General features: G+C 34.1%; 1 pseudogene; it reads left to right on the top strand.

Annotated features, from left to right (window-relative positions):
* The first annotated feature begins 15,822 nt into the window (after positions 1-15,822).
* Positions 15,823-17,611, top strand: LOC149542535 (hyperosmolality-gated Ca2+ permeable channel 4.1 pseudogene; annotated as a pseudogene).
* The last annotated feature ends 462 nt before the right edge of the window (positions 17,612-18,073 follow it).

Below are 18,073 nucleotides of genomic sequence, written 5' to 3'. Positions count from 1 at the left end.
CCTATACTCCTCCTAAGGATCTCTTTATCCTTCTCCTGAGGATCTTCAATCCTTTTCTTGAGGTTTATCCACCTAGCTATTAAGCTAACCTAGCAATTTAGGATTTCAATATCTAATACAATGGTAAGAAAGTATTAGAAGGGTTTTGACTTGATATATATTGCAACCATAACTGTGTAGATTTTAGATCACTTCTTCAGTTCCTTTCTTTTCTTGGCTTCTCTCTCTTGTAGTGCTGATAGCTTGTTCACCCTTCAAGATCTATCTCCTTGAGTTCTTTCACTTATTATGCCAATTCTCTCTATGGTCACTTGATCAATTCAGAGTCCTGATGCTCTGTTCTTACTCCTCTTGGCTTCTTCGCATGATCACACTTATGACCAATTGCCTCTCATGCATGCACATTTGATCTCTGACCTGTAGCTCCTTATAAAGAAGTTATGTTCTTCATTTCTTGCTCAAATATTTAAGAAAATGTTATTGTTTTCCCTCCAAATTATTTCTTCTAGAAACTTCATGATAAATCCTTTAGCATTCACCTTGAATTGGTCTGCATGGATTACATAGAATTTTGTGACATCTACTCATCATCCTTATCATCCAACTAATTCACAAAATTTGATCTAACAAACTTATCATTTCTGATTTGGTGAATCTTTGACTTAACAAATAATGTAGCAACTCAACATCATTGGTTTACTGATGCTCAGCACCTTCTGTGTTACTCATCTTCTATTTTTATTTATTGGTGCTTGGCACCTTAAATTCACTCGACACCTGAAGATCACTTGACACCTAAAGACTTTGCTCGACACACACTGAAGTTGAACTTGCTCGGCTTCAACTAAGAATATGTTCGGCTCTAACTAGCTTGCTTAGCTTTCTCTAATGAACTTAGTTAGGCTTTACAAATGACTTAGTTAATCCTCACATCTTTGATATGTCTTAGTGTGTCCATCCTCTTAGAGTATGTCATCAATACAATATTTCATCAATGGCTTAGTTGATCCTTATACCTCATTACAACATCATAACTTCAACCTTTCTCTAGGTACTCTAGTTACACCTTATTGATTGCCACCTCCTTGTCAGTCAACTAATTGATAGTATTTGGATCACTTAAGAAATTGTCATTCTTGCAAGTAGCAAGTCTGACATCAATGAAAAAACAATGATTGAAAACGTTCTTTACCAGTTCCATTATTCTTCATTCATGATCTTTTCAATCATTTCCAACAAGTAAAGACATGCATGAAAATAGATAACACAAGATTTGGTAACCTAGAAACCCTCTAAAATGAGAAGGTAAAATTGGGGTGGGGATGACACCCACAAAGTATCACTACAACAATATGTAATTGTTCAAAGTTATGAAGTTTGACCACTTCCAATGGTCTACCCTATCAAAGGCCTATCCTATTAAAGACTTTACACCCTATTAAAAGTGACCTGGTAAAAGGATTTACAAACATTTGCTTGGAATGCTACCCTACTAAAGGATTTATAATCCTATTAAGGATCTTCAATGTGGCTATTAAACCTATATAGTTGTTAAGCCAACCTATCAACATAGGATTTTCATTCATAGAATAAAATGGTTAGAAACTATGGTAGAATGTCTTGACCTAATGACTTGCAATCCTTAATTGTTGAGTCCAAATCCTTATTCAACTTTTTCTACTTTGATCCTTGATTGATCTAATATGTCACTCTTTGAAACTCTAATGCTATATTGTTGATCAATTTGATTTTGCAATGTTTTAATGCTCTTCACTAAGTCTTGACACACCCTTCTATATTTTGATATAATTTTCCCATACACTTATCACTCACACATACAAAATGGGGCATTGTCCTCTTTTTAAATATTTTGAAGACTTAGGGTTAGGTATGAATCTATGATCTATATTTACTCTTCATTTCTCACTCAATTCTTGCACTTTTACTATTGGTTGCATGCCTTCTCCATTTTTATTACTAGTTGCATGTTGATCATATAGGTAATGCAAAAGATTCAATCTTAGCTTCAAGATCCTTCAAGATTCATTCTATGTTGGCTCCAAAAATAGTTTACATCCGAGTTTGTGAAGATACAAACTCATATGCTGATTTTGTGTTACTCAACACTTAATAGTTGTTGATGCTCAACACATATAGAAATTATGTTTCACTTTGCTCCTATAGCAATTTTGTCTCACTCAGCATCTATACTCCAATCAAAACCTAGAGTGACTCAACACTTGAACTTTACTTAGCACCTAAAGATCACTCAGCACTTGTAGTTCACTCAGTACACACTATAGCTTGACATCTGTATTACACTCAATGTCATTTTGAGAATTTGGTTAAGTGTGTTGACACTCAAATGTCAAAACCAATCTGAGACTAATAGAAGAGATTGAACAAATTGAGAAGAACAAAATATGGATTCCAGTTCCTAGACTAGAAGAAAAGAATGTGATTGGCACCAAGTGGGTGTTTAGAAACAAGCTAGATGAAAATGGTGAAGTCACAAAGAACAAAGCATGATTAGTTTGCAAGAGATATGCAAAAAAAAAAGGAATGAACTATGGAGAGACATCTACCCTTGTTGCAAGATTAGAAGGGGTAAGAACTCTACTTACTTATTATGCATTCAAAGATTTCATGGTTTATCAAATGGATGTTAAATCTGCATTTTTCAATGGCATATTAGAGGAAGAAGTTTACATAGAAAAACTAGAAGTATTTTTTGATGTTAACAATAAGAACATGGTATGTAGACTGTGCAAAGCTATATATGGTTTAAAGCAAGAACCAAGAGCATGGTATAAGAGACTTCATAATTATCTTGTGAAGATTGGATTTGAAAGGACTAATGATAACAAAAATCTATACATGAAGACAAAGAAAGGAAAAGGTATTATGTTTTTGATTAAGTAAAATAGGTTTTATAGGGATCCTAAAACCCAAAAGTTTACATCATAATAGAAAGAAAATTAAAAAGTCTAGCTAATAAGAGATTGCTACTAAAAGCCACAAACTGAAAAAAGGCCTGAGGCTAGGAGGCAAAGGCCAAAAACCTAAACAAAGAACAAAACCAAAAGTGAAGTAGACTATTGGTTGTCCTTCTCTAGGTCTTGTAGATTTTCTACAACTTTGTTGTCCTTCTGACTATTTGCTCCTTCCTATTTCCTGTTCTGGGTCTCTACTTGGTCTGACTTGTTCACCTAGTCCCTGGCTTCAATCTGAGCAAACTCCACCTACCCAAAATCCATCTTAGTCCTCTATGTAGTGTCCCTACCTAAGTCAACTCTCATTAGAGAGTCACCCAAGTTGAGAATATTCTCATTTAGAGTGCGCAGGGTGTCCATAATTTATTTAGTTAGCACCTAGTGGATGGATTCAAACTTCTAAACTATTTGTTCAATCAAGGAGAGTCTATCCTATTTTCCATCCCTAGTGTCCCAGTTGCTGTGGATGTTCTAGTTACCAATCTGGGTAGTATTCTTTCCTGTGGTCTCTTGAACCTTGTGGGTATTCTGACTGGTGTCCTAGTTGTTCTTTTCCTTAAGGGCCTCAATTTCTTGAAACAACCATTTGATAGAATGGAAATTGTCTACCTAGAAATTATTTGCATTATTTAGGAAATTGAAGCTAGTTTCTCATGTGTTGTTGGAGATGAACAGCATAGCAGGGTCAATTAACTCATCATAGTGGGTTCTGCCACCAAGGTCCTTTAACACCTGGATGTTCACTAGTTCTTTGATAATACCCAACCTAGTTGTATCCATGTTGAAATTTCTCCAAGCCCTCCTCCTATTCTTCCTTACCACTCCCCACTTCTTTCCATCATAATTTCATTCATCTCCTCAGGTGAGGATATGGGTGAGACAGGGCCATGGGTTTCAAGAATTTGGGCTTCTTCCTAAATTAGGGCCTAGTTGACCTTTCTTTTCTTGGGGTTACACAGAGGGGAAATAGGGGTAGCCTCCTCCTTGTCACTAACCATCCCCTTCTCCTCCTCACTCACATTATCCTTTCCTAGCTCCTTGTCCTCTTCCTCTAAATCAATTTCTATCTCCTCCTCTTCCCCACTATCAATTTTCTCCTCCTCCTGAGGCTTAGGCTTGTGGGGTTGCGGGGGTGGCTTCTAGGACTCTTTCTATTGGGCATACTAGGGTTGTGAGGAACAAAGGTGGCTTTTCCTTCCTTTGTTTTAATGACTTGGACATCCTTCAAGTCTAAACTAGCAGTATCCTCTAATTCACTACCTGGGTCACCAAGGGATTTTCCTCTAGTTTGGGTTTTCAAAACTCATAAACCAAGAGAAGAAGGCCTTTTTGGAGGGAAAGATTAGTAACAATTTTTTTCTTGAAACCCTCAATACCCTTAGACATGGAAGTGTAAAGATAGAAGGGAAAAGAAATTTTAACACGATGCCTAAAGTGGTTTAGCAAAACAAAATGGTGTGTTCTTATCTTGTCGAACCTAGGATCAAGAGTAGTGTACTCAATGAGGATTCAAAGGATATACCTCCATAATTTCTTGATGGATTCAATAGCATAGTAGGTGTCAATCTTGATGAGCTTATCTCTCTCCTTGTCATCCTTGACAAATACATTTATAGCATTGGCCAAGATATTTTTGTCCCTATAAAATTTTATGCCATCCAACGGGTTTTCTGTCACCTCCATGATTAAGCCCTCAGAGATTTGGTGGGTTACACCATCAATTCTAACTCTCCCATTTCTCCAAGAATCCACCATGACCTTTGTAACTGAAACATCAAAACCATGTAGCTTCTCCATGAACCTGGTTATTCCACCTTTTTTGAGCTTACTCCAAACCTTGTTCTTCTCCTTCCAACACTCCACCTCCCCCAAAGGCTCTCTTCTGATCCTTTCACCCACCATGGTAGTCTTAAGCTCAAAAAACTCAAAACCACTAGCAGTATTACAGAGCACAAAATTGGTTGGGATGCAAAAAATGAAAACATTTTTATGATTTTTAGTGGTTCTATTCAAGCCTACCTTCAAAGTGTGCCTTCCATACATGTAATTATATCTTGAAAAGGGCTCCACATTACTTGTTATTACTCTTCTTCTGATATGTGATTTGAAAAAAAAAGTCATAATTAAAAAGGAATAATATTCATGCCTTGGATTTGGTCCAATTGGAGTAACTTAGTCACCAAAACAAAAAATTCATCACCATTCCTCCACATCATCTTTGAATTTCTTGTGACTGCATCATTGGCAAACCAGTTAGCAACTAGGTTGGCCTCCCTAAAAATATGGCTAACGTAAGTCTTTTTGAACTTGCCCAGGTTGGATATGATATCCTCAATGACATTGGTAATAGTCTAAGATGGCATGGTGAGACCTTTGATACAATTGATGATGTTTAAGGAATCACCCTCAAGCCAGAGATGCTCAATTCTAGAAGCCAAAGCCAGTTTAACAATATGGTTGGCCACACTAGCTTTAGTGAAGTGCTTAGTATAATGACCAAGAGGGAAGGAAATAGCAGCAATTCCTTTGCCCAAACTATTTCTAATAATGGGTCCACTTTCGGTGGGATCGAGATTCCCCTTTGTTGTCCCATCAAAGTTGGCTTTGTGCCAATCCTCAGGGACAAAGGACCATCTGGCTTCCTATCTCCTCTTGCCCCTATCTTCCTTTCTAGCTTTACACTTCCCTCCTTCCTTGATGTTTCCACCCTTGGTTATAGCATAGTTCTCCAAGGTGAGATCTTCAATTTTCTCAGCAATTATGAATTTTGGATATTCCCTTTCTCTGAATATTTTATTGTTGTGCTCTTTCCAGATTCCCCACTAGAAGTGTGGGAGAATCCATAAGCTAAATAAATGTGAATTCTTGCCAGAGTGGTGGCTTCTCCATTGGTTGAAGAAGTCTTGGAAACTAACTGGGGGGCACATACTGAAACTGAGGTCCCTGGTTAGGAGGTTCCACACCTTGGAAGAGAAAGGGTAGTGAATGAACAAATGATTAACCATTTCTAGATCATGTTTGCAGAGGCTACATCTATTGGGAATAATTTTCCGTCTCTTGGCTAAATTATCTAGGGTTAGGATTTTGTCTTGTAGGAGAATCCATAAAAAAATGTTTATTTTAGGAGTGAGACCAAAAATCTAGGCTTTAGCCCAAATTGGCTTCTCCATCCTATCTCATATGGAGAAATATCCTCAAGCAATAAAGTACGGCCCACTTGAAGAATCCCCCCAAATGAGGGAATCCCTGCTATTGTTGAGGAAGGTGCCTTTTAGATAAATCATCAGAGAGTTAAGGTCTAGGGATAGCACAGATAGGTCATGCCAACCATTTCTAGATCTGTAATCTCTAACATAGAGACCATATCTTTCTATTCTTTATTCAACCCATCTACCAAAGCAAGGGTGATTGATTAGCGGTCCTTGACATGTCCAGTTGTCATGCCAAAAAAGGATATTGTCCTCATTGCCAACTTTCCACCTGGCCTTAGACCCCTCCAAATGTAGGACCCCTTAGGAATCTTAGACCCATCAAATAGGGAGTTGAGGGACTGCCTCCTCAGGTATTTCTCAGTTAGGATATCCCTAGAGACACCTAAACTTTGAAAAATGTGCCATATTTTCTTAGCTAGGAGAGCATTGTTGAGATGTCTAATTTTTCTGATGCCAAGACCACCATAGCATTTGGGGAGACAAACAAGATCCCAAGCAATGAGGTGGTATCTCTTATGGTCATGAAAGTCCCTTTGAATCTTTTGCATCCTGTTAACATGCTTGACTAGGATGCCAAAAAGGATTAAGGCATAAGTTGGGAGGTTCTAAAAGATGGATTTAACCAAAGTACACTTGCTAGCCTAGCTTAGGGTGGCACCTTTCTAGCCTACGAGTTTCCTATTGAATTTATCTAGGATGCAATTCTAGAAAGAATCTAGGGGTCTAGTGCCCAAGGGCAGCTCGAGATAGTTGGCAGGTAGAGACCCAATACTACTTCCCAAGATGTGGGCAATCTTCCTCTATCTCTCCAAGGGAGTGTTGATGAAGAAAATTGAGCTCTTTTCCCAAATGATTGCATGGTCTAAGCCCCTAGTGTAGGTATTCAAGAGGTGCTTGAAAAATTTGGTCTCACTGACAGAGGCTTCACCCCCCAAAATGTTATCATCCACAAATTACTAGTGAGTGAAGGTTGAGGGATCCAAAGAGGGCTTTAGACCAAGCAAACTCCTATCCTAACATTTCCTCTAGATGAGTCTCTTGGGAGAGAATTGAGAGCCAGGAAGATTTCCTCCCACTAGGGGATAGCTTTTAGCATCAAATTGTGGTGCAGTTGCAACAAGGATGGGATAGCAGACAAAATGTCAACATGGTTGGGATCTAGGAGAGAAGGATCCTTGGAAAGGAGGGAGGAGAAGAACTGAATAGCTTCATCTACAATCTCATCATCCTTTCTTAAATGAGCTTGGCCTTTCTTAATGAAAGAGATCTTATTTTTTGCCCAATGTTTTAGGGTGGTTAGATGAAAGAACCTTGAGTTCTAGTCACCTTCTTTTAACCAATTAACTCTAGATCTTTTTTTCCAATAATGTTCTTCCTTTGGAATGAGGTTATGGAGATCTAAGAGGATGGCCCTCTCTTTTAGCCTATTTTGATCATTATAACTGATGTGATAAATTTCTTCCTAGATAGAGATAAGCTAAGAAGTCTTCTCATCTTTATCCCAAAAAATATGCCTGAAGTCAATTTTATTCCAAATTTTAATGTTTCTTTTAACATTTTTCAATATCTAGGAAACCCTATACATGGCAGTGCCTTCGATCTCAATGTTCCACCATGAAGAAATCTTAGGTTTCAAAGTTGGGTGGGTTATCCACATTTTCTTGAGGCAAAAAGGAAAAGTCCTTTTGACAACAAGGGGGTTAACAAAAAGAGAAATAGGGGAGTGATCTAAGCCAACTTTAGGGAGAAGGGATAGTCTAGGGGAGTGAGTTTGAAGCCACCCGGGAGAGATGAGGGCTTTTTCAAGATGAACTCAGATACATTCCCCTCTAAATCTTTTGTTAGACCAAGTAAAACTACCCTACAGGAGATCCACATCCACAAAAGCTAGATTGTGGATGAAGTTGGTGAGGTCAAGTTTACTTTCCTAATCTAGGGCTAGCCCTCCACATTTTTCATCATTAGTGAGAGGGGAGTTGAAATCCCCAATGATGATTCCTTTTTTTGTGTTGATATTGTTGATGATTGCAATGGAACTATCCTAGAAGGCTTTCCTTTCCCTTTTAGAGTTAGTTGCATACAAGTTTAAGATGAATCAAGAATCATCACTATGGTAAAGGAAGACTTTGCAAAGGAGAGCATTATTTGCATAGAAAATGGTGGATAACTGGTACTTCCTGTTGTTGAAAAGAATCAACACCCCTTCAGAGGCTCCATCTAAATTAGTGGCTACACTATTCATGAGTTTACTAAAAGATAACTTATTAACCAATTCCCTTTTCATCCTTGTCTCCTGGATCAACAAAAAATTGAGTCTTTGATCTCTGATCATATTTTTTACTAATTCTTGAAAATCAGGTCTTTGATCTCTGATCATATTTTGTTATCTAAAATATTTGTTGATGATAACATATTTGGAGGTCAAGATGCTTTATGTAAGGATTTTGCAAATCAGATGAAGCAAGAATTTGAGATGTCTATGTTTGGAGAGATCAAATTTTTTGTCTGTTTGAAAGTATATCAGATGAAATATGGTATATACATCACTCAGTCAAAGTATGTCAAGGAAATATTGAATTTTTTTGGATTAGAGGCTTCCAAACTAGTAAGTACACCTATGGTGACAACACACAAGTTGTCAAAGAATGATGATTCAACTGAGGTGAATCAAATATTGTATAGGTCTATGATTGAAAAATTGTAATATGTTGTGCATAGTAGACCTGACATTGCATTATTGGTAGGGATAGTTTCAAGATTCTCTGCTAATCCCAAGGGGAATCATTTAATGGCTATGAAGAGAATGATGAGATATCTAAAAGGAACAGAAGAGTTTGGTCTATACTACAAGAAGAATGAGAAATTTGAATTAAAAGCCTACACTAATGCTAACTAGGCTAGAAACATTGATGACAGAAAGAGCACTAGTGGAGGAGCATTTTTATTAGGAAAGAGACTAGCTACATGGACTAGTAAGAAACAAAACTACCCTTCACTACTAAAGCTGAATATGTTTTTGCTATTGTAAATTGTACAAACATAGTGTGGATCAAATAGCTACTCAAATTAATGAAGGAAGAGATCATAGAACCTATGACACTTTATTGTGATAATACAAGTGTTATCAATATATCAAATAATCTAGTGATGCACACAAAGACTAAGCACATTGCAATCAATTATCATTACTAGAGAGAATTAGTTCAAGATAAAGAGGTAGGGATGGAATATGTTAATACAATGGAGAAAATTGCTGATATCTTCACAAAAGCATTGCCTAAGGATGCTCACAAGTATCTAAGAGGTAAACTATGGGTGATATCCCTATCAAAGACTATCTAAGTAACAAGAGGAGTGCCATGCATCAAACAAGCTGATGTTCATTTTTTATAAATTGATATAGTGGACCTTATTTTAGGAGCTACCTAAAGTAATCAGAGAGCTAAAATTTTCAAATTAGTCACAAGCAAGGTGACAAAGGGAGCAAATGGAGAATCTAGAGAAGTTGAAGAAACTAAAAATGCTTATATCTACACAAAAAGATGATTTGTCTTTGACATTTTTTCAAAGAGGGATAAAGTATATTGAACTGATCAGAAGCAAAAAGTATATTAGAAGGAGATATCAAGAGATTGTTGATGTTACTGATATAGAGATAGAGAAGAATACAAGAAAGGGAGAGATCCTAATCTACCTAGTACAAGGGAGATACAAGAAGAAACTCAGAGGGAGTTATAAGAGAGAGTTTTGTAACCTAATCAGAAGATGGAAGTTGCTGATAGAGAGAGCAATTTTGATACAAGTTTTCTTTTCGGTATTGTCTTACTGTTTTAACCTAGTCAATTTGGTTGAACAAAATGTTCATCATCTAATTGTTTTGGTTGATTAGTTTGGTTTGCCATCAATGCCAACAAGGGACACTAGTAGAAATTTGGTAAATAAATGACTATGTGACTAACATATTTAGTCATGTGACTAAAATTTTTAGTCACATGACTAAGATTGATCAAATTTTACCATTTTTTTCCTATTCACAAGTATAATTGACTAAATAAATGACCAATTTGATCATTGGATAAAATTACACTATTGAATACATATATTAAAAATATACTTATTCTTATTTTATTTATTTATGAAGTTTTATTAAATTTAAGATGGTATTATGTGTGATAGATTAGGTGGTTTTTGATTTCATACTTGGGATAATAGTTTTTGTTTCTTTCCCCATAGTTTATATTCTTACACATTTGAGTGCTTTGAAGCACTTGTTTCAAGAGCCACCAAGGAAAAACTCAATACTCCATTTCTTTAAAGATATTATATCAAATGCATCACAAAGTTTTAAGTTTTGCATTATAACACTCTAAATGATAATCATATTTGGGCAAAACTTCTTATTCACAAGGAGGCATGCAAAACTACTAAAATTAGTTGAAGTTTTGCAAATATATTTCCCACAAAAAGTCAAATTATTATAGTTGTATCAATATTCAACTATGTAGTTATTGAGTAAAAAAAATTTTCCTTAAGTAAGGGGGTTATTTCTTTTTACAAAAAATTGAGAGTAGTTAAATATTACACAAAGCCAAAAATATTTGTCTATTAACTTTTATTATAGATAATTTTCTAAGAAATAAAGGATTTTAAAAGAAAAATCTAAAATATTTTTAAAGGAAAAAAAATTGGTTACTAGAAGTAAATTCTATTGAGATGAAACATTTTTAATTCATAAAATGAACCATAAAATAAAAATAAAAAATTCCAATTTATTAACACGATATTATTACTAATAAATAATTCTAATTTTCAATAACTTCATTTTTTTTAAAATTAAAAAATTATAATTTATTAATAAGATATTATAACTAATAAACATGTTTAATTTTGAATAACTTCATTTAAAAAAAATTAATTTAAAGGAACATTTAAATATATTTTTAGAAAAAACATACAAAATTATGGACTTAGCTATCATTGTGGTGGCCTTCTACGCAAATTCCATCAAATCTCATGTGGAAAATGGGTCACAGAAATCGAGTTAGAAAAATTCACAAAAATTTAATCTATCTCAGATATCACACGATGTTAAAGTAGGTAAAGATGAAATTTTTTATTATCATGCTAGGTCAATGATCGCTTATGGTAAAATGATAAATTTTGAGTATTTGGTGCTTGAGATTTCTACATTTGTATTTTTCTATGGAACAGGGGTGGTTTATCTTCTTTCAGCATGTCTCTAGCCACACAAAGATCTGAAAAGTTAGTAAAAAGAAACTTTAGATTTAGATAGAAGAGCTAATCCACACAATGGTAGTAGGGTCTCACTTGACAGAATTCTAGGTACAACCCTAGCCTAAAATGTCCCATTGTAACAAAGGACTCTAGTAGAATCTTTGATCTGAGGTTTTTATTGAATTTTTTTCTTATTTGGTTTTTTTCGACATTTCATTTTAGTCTTCATTCAGATTTAAAAAGAAACAAAGGAAAAACTAGAAACCAACTTGATATTTTATGTAGATTTCAGTACAGATTCTAGATTTTACCTAACATTCTTTATCTATGCTTCTAGATTTTACATACATAACCATATAAAAGTACAAGATATTTCCTATAATGTATTTCTCCTAGGTATCTCATACCCCAACTCCATTTCATATCAAACAACTCTTTGTTATAACATAGACCAATTAGCTGGCTTAGGGTTTTATTCAAGATATGCTATTAATGGATGTTTTGAATAAACTAAAATAAAAGTTCATACCAAATTCAAGTATAAGTAGGGGATACTTTTCAACAACAAGTCAAAATATGATATTGCTATCAGGATTTAACTGTATATTTATTGAATCAAACTCATCAATCCATATTTCATGAGTAGTGATTTGCACAAATCCATCCCTCATAAGAATAAATGGAACACTAAGCACTTATTGGATCTAAGAAGTCTTGATGCTTCACTTCTATGAGCACCATCTAGATCCAATGAGTGCTAAGTGTTTGGAGGAGTGTAGAAATGCAATTAGTGATCAACTAGATAAGTCAATGGCTTTAATTTGGTGGAAAATATTAATTTAAGAAACCCATAACTTATGATGAATACTAGTTGAAAAAAAAAACTATAAAGAAACAACTTCATAGAAGTGAATCATTAACATAATCAAGCACAAATAGTTTCATGATACATGGATAAGTGAAACATGGGTAAGTGAATTTGACTCTAAAACTACACAATTAAACAATGATAGAAATGTTAGAAGTTTACTTGTGGAAAATATCTCCTACTTATTTGTTGATGAGATTAAGAGACTTTATAATAAATTGTCCATAAGGCACAACACTTGGTGAAGATTTTACGACTGGGGTTGGAAGAAAAGTGGGCTTTACCATGGAGGAAACTTTGTGCACTTAAGAGATATTTTTAATTCCTAATAACAAAACTTTTCTTTTGTATCAAATATATTTCCTAATTTTTCTATAGAATTTAAGCAATTAAAATTTGAAATGTATGGCTTATATCAAGGTGTACCTATTCATGTGAAGAGGTCAAGTGATTACAATCCTTTGCTGACTACTCCACTTGGACCAAGTCAACAAGGTTCTAATCTCAACTTGGTTTCTATACAATTGGTTCTTGGTTATGCTATTAGTTTGCACTCATTAAAAGTTCTTGATTTTATCTTTCCTAGACTATTAGTAAAAACTAAAAATTTAATTATTAGTAACTATCTTCTTGAGAGTTTGGACTTATGACTAGCTACTTAATTCATGTGCTTTGTAGATCATCAATTTTTCTAGATTGACCTGAGTGTATATTTGTTGGAGATTTGCCATACTATCTAATAGAAGAACATATTATTGATCTTCTTTCATCATTTGGGTATGCGAATGGATTTCTTAGACACTAGTTGTTGTGATACTTCAAAAAATGTTATATTTGAACCAAGTAATTTCATCTTCGTTTTATATATTTTTAGACCATTGTGTGCATTTGATCTTATAAAGGATTGTGAGATGGGAAACTTCAAAGATTATAGCATCTATGTCTACCAGGTTAGAATCTTACCATAATGACTCCTACCAAAGTACATAGTGGGGCAATTATGCATATAATTTTAAGGAATATGGGCTTCAATTTTCCTCTGGTAATATGTCAAGATCTAGCAATGATTGATATTGGTTGTGTTTCTCTTAATGATTTGAAGATGGGTCATAGAACACTCACTGTCAGATGAGCTTCTGTAAGGTTTGGGGGATCTATTATCATAGCTTCAAAACTTAATTGATACTTTTTAAATAGATTTTTTGACCTATATTGTTTAAATTATTAGAATTTCTTATATGCCAAAGTTTTACAATTTTTGAGCTCTCGAAGATATATCTTGCCAATCCTTACATGGCTACTACCATAATTTGGTGTTCAAATTGACAACAAAAGGTAGAGTCTTCTTTAAGAGTTATATTGGCATACAATATTGACGTGATTGAATGCCAAGTGACTCTATAGGACTAGTTAAGAAAGCTTAGATTTAGAAATTGAGTTGAAGTTGTGAATAGTTAGTACCTATCATTTCATGTGAGTATTCAGAGATACTGCAATGAAAGAAAATCATGTGAATGGATAGGGTTGATTAGGTGATTATGTTAATGCAACATGGTGGGGATTGTCTTCTTTTAAATTAGAAAAAATGTATACATTCATAATTTAGTGAGAACTATTATAATAATAGTAATAATATGATAATACATAAATATACATAAATTGGAGTAAATCAGTAAGTATGATGGCTTAGCAGCTGGTATTATATAGAATAAATATGATAAAGTGTGGATTACTATAACTAGTGTTATAAAATGAAACATTTAACCAACATGATCTAAAGTTGGGGAACTATGTCCATACTCAACTACTTTTTGTGTGAAAGAAGTAAGATATAGACTAGCCATTCATTGTCCTTCCACAGTCTCCTTTGAGATATATTGTCATAGGGTCACTTATGTAGTTCTCAAAAAAAATCCATGGCATAATAGTTCAGCTAATGGAAAATGTATGAAACAAAAAGTAACTTGTATAGGCATGATATTGTATTGGCCAGAACATTTTGTTTCTTCTTCTTTTAAATGATCTCAAACTCATAATCCTACAAAAAATAAATTCATTTTCTTCTCTTCTATGAGGATGTTCATAATCAACAAGTACTTGAGGTAGAAATGAACAATTCAATGCAAGTATTTGATCCCCAACAGAAACAAAGACCATTTTTCAACCACATAAAGGGTGGCTGTAGGCTGTACCTATATGGAAAAATGTGCCTTCTTTTATCATTAAATTACTAACATTTCAAGGCAATGGGGTAACATCTAGAAAGAACTAACCAAGTTTTATTAAATTTTATGGTGGACAAGTTCAGTTAATTTGGACAAGCTAGGACCCAAGCAATCATAAAAGTTTTGTTGAGCTCATCAAGATCATTTTGCACCTCTAAAAACCAATTAAAAGCATCCCTTTCAGTTTGGTATGTAAAAGAAGGGGCCAATGGTGGAATTTTTTTTAAAAAACCTTTGATTAAAATTTGCCAAGCCCAAGAAATTACTAAGTTTCTAAGTTACTTCAAAAGGGTTAGCATGCATCCCTTCAAAATGAGATGACCATGATGATTTAGAATTTGTACTTACAGATCTCAGCATACAACTTCTATTTGACCAATATGTCGAGCCTAGTATTTTGATTCTCTAAATGAGATGCTAGTGATGTACTAAAAACTAGAGTATCATCAAAAAATACTAGAAAGGATCTTGTGAAGGCCCTTAAGAAAATGTAGTCTGAAGGAAACTTCACTTATTAGAACTGATTGTATAACTACAAGGTTTATTGAGCTCAATGATTCCAAAAATTTAGCATGGATTGATAGGTATACTTTGCCAAAAGATAAGTTGGTCAATGGAAATTGTATGTAGCTCCACAATTATTGTGCACACTTGCCATTTATCTTCTCTCATAGGTTTTAAATTCCTCTCCTATTGAGATGAACTGGTCTCCATGAAGATTTATCTTTTTTCTTAATATGAATAGATTTACCTGTATGAGAGCAAAATAAACTTGTTATATATATCATTTCACATCTCACAAATTAGAAAGTAGCGAAGTATACATAAAGTGCGAAAACAAAGTGGGATGTAGAGACCAAGGAGCCATGATATTTTTATGTAGAGTGAGATGTCTAGTTAGGATTGGTTGAGCTTATATTGTAGACTTTAGATACAATTCATTCCAACAATTCAAGTGATGAGCCTGAGTTTCCTAGATGTCCAATAGAAAATAGCTCCAATTTTTTAGATTTATGCTAAAACTAAAACTAGCTATGCATATCTTTTCATGCCATGCCTATTTTTCCATTTTGATATTGGTCCATTGGAGATAATAGTTGTACTTCTTAGCCCGTCTTTGCAAATTTTAGTTTCAAGTTTCAATCTTTCATCAATGTAAATATATGAATTGAAATTTTGTGTTATCAATAATTTATGCCATTATAATAACTTAATGGGTTATTGGCTCTCTCCTTTTCACTTAAGTTAATTGTAATTTTAAACTTTAAATATAAATATCTTCTATAAAAATTAGGGATGATATTGCATGGTTGTAGACCTACACTGATGGTAGGAAAATCTCTAAGGAGCATGACAATTTTTTATACTTCTATGAGCAAGATACAATGGCCCACAATGATCTTTTTATTGAAGAGAGACATCATAGTTCATGCCATGCTAGATTAGAGTATGAATTGAAGCAATTTGTTAAAATTATAAAGGTTCAAGGATTGGGCTGAATTCCATTTGGCTTTAACTGACAACGATAGATTAAGGAGACTTGACGCTCACCATGAAGAACTTGCAAGTAGGCTAGCAATTTTTAAAGATGGGTGAGCTTAGGGTGTTGGGGTTGTATTTTGTCATCTTCAAAGATATCTACATTGCAAACAAGGCTCTTCAACATGCTAGAATTGAGAAAAAGAGACCATGAATTGGAAATTTTGTTTCTATAATGTAGTTGTAGCTTGAAAAGAGTTGTTGGAAGGTAGAGAGAACACCACCAGCTGTTGACATACATTGGCATCATTTGGGCACAAATAAATTTTCATGGAAAATTCACAAGGTGATTGTGAATGCTAGCCTTCTTGTATTACTATTATTTTTCAGCTCACCACTTGCAATAATAACTGCATTACAAAGTTTTAGATGAATTATTGATGTAGAGGGTATGGACAATGCAGTGTCATGGTTGGCATGGGTATAGAGCTTGAGTTGGGCTATAGAACTATTCTTCCAATTCTTACCAAATATGCTAATTTATGTAAGCATGTACATAATTATTCCCATAGCTCTATCGTCACTTTCCAAGATTGAAAGCCATTTGATTATCTTAGGAGAGCATTAAGCTATACTAGTTTAAAACATTTTTATTTTTCTAGCTTGTTAATTTGATTTTTCTGAGTACTATTGCAGTCATCATTGGAAGGTGTTCTCTTGAGAATGGGAATGATTGCAAGAAAATTAAGGATTATATGAGTGTATCTTTTTTTACCAGCTCCTTTGTATCCTCTCTTGCTTTCATGATAACAAGCTCTTTTCTAGGCATATCTTTTGATTTGTTAGCTCCAATTCCTTGGATAAAGAAAAACTATAAAAGTTTGGTAAAAATGGCTTGCTGCAGTCATCACATGAAGAACATGAACAAACTGAGGTGTATGTCACTGAAAGTTAAGAGATCAATTTGGATGAATCTCTGTTATCAGAAAGATACTTTAGTTTTGATGATGGAGATGACTCAACACAAAGAGAGAGCTTAAATGGGCTTGATCTGTAGGGAGGAGATTTATTAGTCTATCCAATTAGTAGAAAAGATTACTGTCAAATGGTTCAAACTTTTGATTTTGCACAACATTATGCATTTAATCTTACAATCTTTGCACTGACCCTAAATTATTTTGTCTTCGCACCTCTTGTGCTACCTATATGTGCATGTTACTTTGGATATCAGTATGTGGTGGATAAATACAATTTTTTCTTTGTGTATAATTTTCATGGACTACCTGCAAGCAATGATCAAAAGCTCATGACAACCATTTTAAGAATAATGCATCTGTATGTGATTCTATTCCTGCCATCTATGCTATTCTTCTTCTTAGTCCAAGGAGATTCTGGGAAGCTGTAATTTATGTGTACTTTTGTGACAATCATAGTTTATTGTTTTAAATGTGGCATAGATAAACTAATATCCTATAAAAAAATGGTTTTCCACCAGCTATACTAAAGGGTGTATGGACCATTGATAGTATTGTTGATGGACCTACTAAATATGAGGTGTATGCATAGCCAAAGTATGATTGGGATGTTTCTTCTATTTAATTTTTTTCATTGAGGATCCATTTAGATTAATACTAAATACATGTATTTCTCTCCAAATTATCTGGAATTTTCAATTTTAATCTAATCAGACTTTTATGAGTTCAAACACTTGGAAGTGTGGTTGTAATGTCAAATGTATGAAATAGTTGTAGGATAACTAATTTTTTCTGTTTGGGTCAAATTATGTAAAGTATATTAACTAGTTCCATTTTTAGACATTTTATCTTCCCAACTCCTAGACATACCCTAGCCCACCTCTCCCTCTTCAAAATTGGCCAATCTTTATTACTTAAAAAAGTCACAACAAACATGAGGCATCTTGGTTGAACCCTTAGGACCTAGCCATAATATGCAATAGCTTAATTTTAGAAAGACATTAAGCATGGAAATGGTAAATATGGGCATCTGGAATGGTAAATTGTTTTCTTCCAATAAAATATTCTTATTTTATATAGTTTTCTA

Source organism: Cupressus sempervirens, chromosome 8 (assembly GCF_028749045.1).
Source record: "Cupressus sempervirens isolate cs-2001-9-10 chromosome 8, ASM2874904v1, whole genome shotgun sequence".
Lineage (NCBI taxonomy): Eukaryota > Viridiplantae > Streptophyta > Pinopsida > Cupressales > Cupressaceae > Cupressus > Cupressus sempervirens.
The sequence above is the reverse complement of the archived record's forward strand: the minus strand, read 5'-3'. Positions and strand labels throughout refer to the sequence as shown.